General features: G+C 38.2%; 1 pseudogene across 1 annotated transcript; it reads right to left on the reverse strand.

The window, feature by feature from the left end:
* Nucleotides 1-5,955: 5,955 nt before the first annotated feature.
* LOC148861950 (protein EXORDIUM-like 3 pseudogene) lies at nucleotides 5,956-7,628 on the reverse strand (annotated as a pseudogene). Its single transcript, XR_016095021.1, has one exon. The product of XR_016095021.1 is annotated as a protein EXORDIUM-like 3 pseudogene (transcript).
* Nucleotides 7,629-8,658: the final 1,030 nt, after the last annotated feature.

Below are 8,658 nucleotides of genomic sequence, written 5' to 3' on the forward strand. Positions count from 1 at the left end.
ATATATGCACACCTACTAGTCCCATAAAGAGCTTAAAACTTAACTCTGCTAAGATTGTCTTACACGCTAGTCCCCAAACCCGAATAAAAGACGATTCAATGAGATGGGTAATTGATATATAATTTGTCTTTTAATGATCGTGACACTCAATAGAACCAAAAGGTAAAACACGATTCATGTAACAAGCCCCATAAAGGTGGGATATGGCTTAAACTATGATGATGATTACAAGAGAGACTTGAAGATTACACTCAGCTATAAAGATAAGGTAGAGAAGATAACCAGCCATTACCATGTACTGTAATTACCAATGTTTTTGAATCATTATTGGCTTAGACGGTCAAACCATTTGGCCCAAAAACCGTTCAAACAGCCAGCTCCACTTCACTCTTAATTCATTATTTAACCAAAAACTATTGAATTGATTAGCGACTCTCGTTGATCTGGGTGGTTTAATTGTCAATCGATTCAACCCGAACAACAGTATATAACCATAATTTTTTTTTTTGTTTTCATTTGAAACATAGTTTCCATTTCGAACAACAGTATATACCAGTAATTTTATTCAATCCAAACAACAGTATTTTTTTAATAATAATATATAACCAGTAACCATAACGGTTCCGGTTCTGAATCGGTTTTTAAAACATTGATAATTATAATGCCCTGTTCGATGGGCCACGATTGCATGTTCAGAATTCATAGTGAGGACAAAGCCGGGTCCTGCAAAGGATTTACACAAATTGAATCCGACTCTCTCTCTCCTCCATTGATCTACACACCCGCATGTGATTTACCAGTGAAAACACAGTTCCATTCCATCGCATAGACGACATTGAACAGTAGTACCCTTTTTTCTCTTCTTTCTGTATTGAATTATTGAAGTGAAGTGAAATATCTTTCTCCGGGTAGGTTGTTATCTTGGTATTGCTGGTACATGCATGCAGATGCAGGGTCAGGGACATGACAATAGGACATGAGTCATCAGTCTGCAAAAAGGGTACTAACTTGTCCATGTGCATCACCATGTACATGATGTGTGTGAGACCGGACAGACAATGCGCTGGATGCCACGTACCGTATTTGTAGGGTCCATATCATACAAAAAAGGGAGGTTATGTAGGACCCATGTCAATTATGTTTTGGATTGGAATCGTTTTATAGAAGAAACCAATGTTTATCAGTTTATTGATGGCAATGGGGTGGATCAATGGAGGTGGGGAAGGGCTTTGTAAATTTTGGAGTCTATTCATCTCCCTCAACCTTTCAATCTGTGTTAAAATTTATAGTGGGTCGGATTTTTAGAATTTAAGCTTTCAGCTTATTCTTCTCGCATTAAAAGATAGGGTGGATATATTATTTCTTGTTATATATAAATATATAATAAATAAGTAAAATAATATAAACAAACAATAAATTTTTTAATTATTTATTTAAAACATGTAAACTATTAATTATATTTTACATAAAATTCTAAGTTTCAATATGATTTCTATTAGCCTAATGACATCTCTATTAGCCTAGTGGAGATGCATATTAATTAACCGAATAGTAGGGGTGTTCATATTGAATGTCAAACCGATCAAACTAGGTCGACCCAATCTGAGTTAAGTCGGTTTTTTAAAACCACTAGCCGGTTTCAGTTTGTATGAGAAAATAAACCTACAACTTGGTTATGTTTTGGTTTTCATGTATGAAAACCGAAATCGAACCGATCCTATATGTTTAAGTAATTATTAATTATTCCCTACCTTATATGTTAAATGTTGATATATTTTATTTGTATTTTGTTTGAACTTTGAAAAAAAGTGGTTATTTATGATAAAAACTAAAAATGTAAAACCAATACAAATATAATACAATGGTACAATATTTAATTCAGTTTTGTATAAATTTAAATATATTATGACAAAAAAAACAGTTTTGCATAAAAAACTAATCGATTTAAATATATATTTTGATTTTGCATAAAAATTAAATCGAAATAAACTTAAATATAAATAGATACTTAGAAATAGATATTTTAGTTTAAAACATATATAAAAACCGACTAAATCGGTCGATTTCGAATTAGTCAATAAGTAAACTAAATAGAATAAATCGATTAATGAAAATGACTCAAAACGACCTAATCCAACCCTTAAACACCCGTACCGAATAGGATAGAAATTATCGTCCCTAATGATGCTGGTTGCGTCCCTATACCACATTTGAGGTGTAAAACCGGTTCCGTTTTATTACTGAAGCGAAAAGCATCGAGTAGAAACTTGAAACCCGTTCTTCAGTTTTGTAATTACGGTGTTCATCTTCATCGAATTCGGACGACAAAACTGTCCAGAATGCGACGGGATGTACTCATTCCCGTTTTATATAATTGTTTTCCACCTTTTTGGGGGGTAGGGTCTCAGAGGACGAGATAATGGTGGGACCTTGAATTCTAAGTCCTTAACTGTTTAATTATCACACCACCACGATGACAGTCATAACGGCAGTTATATGGATAAATGGAGTAGAGCACGTGGGTAACGATACAGTTAATAGTCTTCCAGTCCAACTACCACTTGCCGGTTGATACTAACGATTAATATGTAACCTAGCAGCCCTTTTAATAACCAGAGCTGTGGGTCCAGTGACTCTGGTCTAAATCTTATTCATGGTTTTTAAAATCAGACCGGATCAGATGGTTGGACCGGAAAATCTGGAATCAGCCAGATAATCGGTTTCTGACCCAGGCAATTAAATCATCAACCTGGACAATGGTTTCTGACCACTTTTTATTTTTTAAGTTAGAATGGACTGTTCTTTCAAACCAGATGGTTAGACTGACCCGGGAATCAGTCCCAAAACAGTTTCCTGTCCTGTCCAGTTTTAAAAACCTTGATCTAACTGATGGAACCGGACTGAACTTTGTTGTATAAATGCATTATGTAACACCTATTTATCAACATAAAAACAGTTTTCTGTTTGCTCTTATTTTTGTTAAGGATATATCATCAATATAATTAAAGGGTTGTTTGGACAATATAATTGGTTTTATATTTGAAAACAAAAATATCTATTATAGCAAAGTAATGCAATTTTGCTGATGTGGAAGTTATTTTTGTTTTCAAAAATAAAACAAAAACAAAATCAACCATGTTGCTTGAAGACCCCTTAAAGTTCCAAGTTGTTATATGATGGGTAATTCTACAACTTAAGTATAATTGATATCACAATTTAAAATTGGTTTGTTTGTTGTTGATTTTACCAAGGTTTTAAAAATCGGCCTAAAAATGGAACTGCTCTAGCTACCAGTTTTCAGGTCAATGGTTTGACTATTTGAGCCAAACGATCAGTTTGCATTATTAGGGCAAATATTTTCTCATATAAAAGTTAATATGAGAAAGGAAAAGAGACTATGGAGTTGTCAACTGAGAAATAAAAAATAAAGAAAGAAGGAAAGAATGAAAGAAAGGAAAGAAGGGAAGGAGAGAAAGGAAAGGAATGAAGGAGGGAAGGAAGGAAGGAGGAGGAGGAGGATTAGATGATCATCAGATATGATAATGGTGATGCTGACGGTGAGGCGGCGGCAACGGACGCAAATCTCAAATCTAAGACCTAAGAATTGAGATCTTAGATTTGAGATTGATTTCTCTCCAACCTCTGCAATATTTTTCTTCTTCTCTCTCTCTCTCTAGATCTCGTATCAGAGTTTGTCTCAGTTTCTACCCTCTCTATCCTCTACAACTTTCTCAAACCGTGAACCATTGTCTAGGTCGAACGAGTCAACGATTCAATCGCTTGAATCGATAATTCTTTAACCAAGTCAATGGTTTTTGACCCAGGAATGAGTTAAGGGTGGAAAAGAATTAGTTGTCTAGACAATTTTTGAGCCAAACAGTCTGTCTGTCCAAATCAACGATGGCTCAAAAACATTGAATTTTACAAAACAAAAAATAATAAGGATAATGATCCTTTGTAATAAAATAAAAACCTATTCAAGAACCACACGGTCCTCACCTAATAGTCTAAGATTTCATGTTGAATCTCTTTGAGATGATATAAAAACCTGTTTGATCAAATGAGCTGCTCTGATTATGGTCAATTAATTAAGATTCAATACAAGATATATATAATCTTATGCTTATTCATAGAATAAAAATTAAACATTATAACAGCTTAAGCTTTTAGATTCAATAATTCTTTTATGACAGTGTCCCAAATCAACCCGCCAATTGATAGCTTTATTAATAATGGCGGTTCTTTAGAGTAATGGGAAGCGGGTGAAGCATCAAGCATGTATGTGGCTGGTGGAGGTGGTTGCTCCCGTTTATAGCTCTAATAACTTCTTTAGGGCGGTCTACTACCCACACCCACCGTCTTAATTAGTTGATTCTTTTTAATAAGTGAGTGGGCCGAGTGCCTCAAGACCCACATAACTTACCAGATGGCAGTCTGGCAGATATATTAGAAACCATCATTTGACGGGTCCCATTGTACAGACTACAGAGGGACCACATCAAAAAGGCAGCATGATGAGAGGAGAGATGCCTTTGAGACTGGGAGTGGTCATGCATCGTCTTCGGATCCTTCAAAATGCTCAGTGTACCATTTCGTACAATACTGTAAGCAGATTTTGACCCTCCATTTAATCTTGAAGGTGAGACCATTGAATGGTAGGCCCTGATAATCTTAATTTAGGACAGATGGCCTGTCTTCTGTTTACAGGCCAAAGCTTATCGCAATGGTTAATGTTAGAGAATGTGTCGTTTTAAACACCTCTCTCTCTCTCTCTCTGTGAAATGCTTGAGTGACGGATGTAGCACAATTAAAACAGGGTATTGGAGCTGTGCAACAACGGATTCCCATTCCATTAGTCGAGAGTCGAGAATGGTGGTGAATTTTGTACATAGTCACAGAGAGATGGAAGAAAGTAAGAAACAGACGAGAAAGTCCAAAAATCAAACAGTTGGTGGGTGTCACATGTAGGGTAGCAAGATTCCTTGAGATTAGTGAGATTGGTTTGTTTCCATTACACGAGTTGTCGGATGTTTCCCTTTTGCAATGTGTTGTTTTTACTGTAGCAATAGTAATAGATACTCTACTACGTGTGAGTCTGAAACAGAAGACCAACGATCGAGCAACGAGACGAAGAAACTCCAAGTCAATCAAAATTTTAACAAACCTCTGTTATTATAACCCCTGAGCGGCTAAAAGTTGTCTAAACGAGTACAAAAATAAGCTATTCTAGTCTCTGGTGCGCCGCTGCCTCACTTCTCTGTGGTCACTCTGGTCTGTCTGTTCCACCATCAAACAATAACAATAATAATAAAATAGACGTCAACGCATCCAATTTATAAATTTTTTAAGAGAGGCTAGGGATGGATCTCTTGAATAATTCTGACTACATGTCTGTGGTTCTTCCCAATGCTGGTGATTAGAGATCATGGAGGTAGTTCATCACAGTTGGGGCGGTTCGATTGAAGCCTTGTTCAGCTACTGAATGTGAATGCGAAGCTTTTTCTCTGCTAGAATCCTTAAATCTTGTTGTGGGTCTTAAGCTTTCCTCCATTTAGATGGAGGGAGATGCGCTTAATATCATTCACGCTCTGTTGGAAGAATCACTCTAGTACTCTTTCTCTAGTCACTTTACTTGGTCATGTGCTCTTTTAATTTGTTTGCAAAAACTAATGACTCTGTTTTGAGCAGTTGATCGAATAAATTTTGGTCTTCTTTGGCCTAAAAGAAAAAGAGGGAAAGATTTAAGGATCAAATTCAACTATGTCCTATTCACCCAAAATAAAATCCCGTCCGTGGCCCCACTATCTAGAATGTAGGAGAAAATGTTTTACAACCTACCTTAAATAAGGTAGGGTCAGAATATATGCGATTTATTTCGTGGGCGTTTACAGCACCAATTCCAAAAAAAAAAAAAAAATAGGGTCCTTACAATTCCACACCATGGCAAACACCTACTTAGAGATCGAAAATATGTATTATAATAAAACACTTTTTACTAGTGCCAGCAACATTTTGCTGACATGGCATTTAAAATGCAATTGTTTGCAGCAATGATTCCAAACAGGAAAAAATGAAAAAACGTTTTCGAAGAAAACGGTCTGCTAATGCAGAACCGTTTACTTGAAAAACACCTCTCAAGAAACCGCATTGGTTCCAAACATCGCTCCAAAAGCCACCGTTCTCCCTCTACATGGTTTTTATAAAAGACGTTTATTACAACTTAACAAGACTAACTATTAACTAACCAAGTAACGATAATCCCTCTCTTTCTTTCTCTCTCTAACCCCATGATAAATGGATAAAACATGCTGGAAGAAATTAACAAAAACAACTATCTTTTTTTACCATCTTTCTAAGCTTCTTCTTCTTCACTTTTTTTTTTTGTGTAATTATTACTGATCTAGGGCATTCGGACCAGAGCAGTAGTTCAAGACATGATTCCAGACCCACTGAACCAGGAACCTCCGCCCAACTCCGTTCATGTTATAAGTAGCTCCATCTTCTCCGTCCAGGAGTTGGCCCGTATACGACCCACCACCACCCGTACCGTAGATCCCTTCACAGAGATCGGCAATCTCCGTCGGAAAACAAGGGTCCTGCCCCGCGTACCACGCATTCACCAATGGATTCGTTGCCAGCTCGGCAATCTCGTGCGCGATCACACTGATCATCCCGTCCACTCCAACGTCACCGTTCGGTGACTTCACCGGTTTCAGCCCCGGCATGTACACCGGTACGGCGAAAGGGTACGCGCAGATGCCGGGACACTGGGTGGCCGAGTTGCCCACCCAGGCGTACGGTAGCGTGTACCCCACTATGGAAGGGAAGGTGAAGTAGTGGAATCCACAGACCTGCCTGCAGAAATCTTGTACGTATACGTCGTCCGAAGTGAGCAGGAGGTAGAGCCCGCTCTTGGGGTTGATGGGGAGGGGGCGCGTACGGGACGTCACGGCGCTTTTTATCACGGACTGGATGGAGAGGCGGGTGAGCGACTTTCCGTGCGAGTAAAAACGATCGTTCTTCTCTTCGCCGAGAACCACGTTTCTGGAGATGTTTGCCCCGGTTTGGTCGGTATAGAGTTGCACGGTCTTCCACCACCCAGCCACCGATGGGTGTTTTCCGTCGACGGTGGAGATGGATTTGAGGAAACCCCGGATGATTTGCTTCTGGGATTTCTGCCACGTTCCGTACCAGACGGTGTGAACGGTGATATTGGCAGTGAGGACGGGGCCCATGTGATACCTCAGGTGGACGAACTCGGACGAGCCTTCGTACTTCTTCGAGCTTCCGAACTCGAGAGCAGTAGTGTTGCTAATTTGTTCATGAGGCCATGGGCGCCACCCGACGACCGGACTGATAAAGGAGAACAGATAGACTATGGTAGCCGATATTATTAGTCCGAGAAACACCGGAACATGTGGCGCCGGAGACCGGCGAATGCAGTTTCTGGGCATATTCGAAATAGAAGCCAAAGTGGAAAATGTGGGTCTTTTCTCTTTACTCGGTTATATATATAGCAGAGTTTTGGGAGTCCGGATCTCGTGTACATCCTCCCAGTAGATCTTCCTGTACATCAAATCAGACTCATGTGTGTGAATCTCATACGTGCGGATGAGACGAACAGACGTTTCAAACATCTTCACTCCTCCTATCTCATTTTTAATATATTGAAATTTATATTAAATTTTAAAATAAATAAAAAATAGGGGTGAAATACTAAATTTTAAAACAAATAAAAAAACAGGGGTTGCGGGTTTCTTCTACCTCTTTGTCATATAAAAAAAGGTTTGCTCTCCAAGGAGATGATATTAGTGAGAAGAAAAACAGTGAATAAAAATTCCGACTTCCAGAATTCCTAAAATCATTGGTTTCTTCATCTATCATACAACAATTTCTTTCGTCCAATTAGGCTTCTATAGCAAATCTGCCCAAACTGAAACCTTTGGGCCTAGGAGGTAATAAATTGATAAGAAACACTCCCGACTCACTTTGGATGTCATAAAATCGCTTCCTTCATTTCGATCTTTCACACAACCAGCTTTCTGGTAAAATTCCCAAATCGCTAAGTAATTTCAAGGAAGAAGCAATCTATCTTACTAATAACAAGTTTACAGGAGATGCGTCAGCGTTGTTCAAAACAAACGAAATGTTGTCGTGACTAAACTTATCATGGAATGAGTTCGACTTTGATCTTTGCAGGGTGAAGCTTGGAAAGAGCTTAGAAAATTTGGACTTATCCCATAACAGGATCGGAGGGAGTATCCCTAAGGAAGTCATGGGATTGAATTTGTATTGACTAAATGTGAGCTATAATTGGTCGTATAGAGATATTCCGTTCAACGGAAAGGTTGGTTAGCCACTCCTGAAGTGCTAGCAGCTTAGTTGGCTCACCATAGATGACGAACGTAATCGATTCTTTTAATTGAGAGCGAACCCGTTTTTTATTGGGATAATAGCATGGGTAATTTTTGGTTCCTATTTAAAAAAAAAATTAAAAAATAAGATAACTTTTGAAAAATAATATTCATCATCTTTCTCTTCCATTCTACTCATGTTGCGAGACTGCAGCGAGCGGCGGCACTGATGAATAGACGGCAAGAAGAAAAAGATGAACAGTGATGTTACCACTTTTAATATTATTTTTCAAAAGTTGCACTA

This window comes from Nelumbo lutea, chromosome 4, assembly GCF_056320005.1.
Source record: "Nelumbo lutea isolate HS-2025 chromosome 4, American lotus-T2T, whole genome shotgun sequence".
Classification (NCBI taxonomy): domain Eukaryota; kingdom Viridiplantae; phylum Streptophyta; class Magnoliopsida; order Proteales; family Nelumbonaceae; genus Nelumbo; species Nelumbo lutea.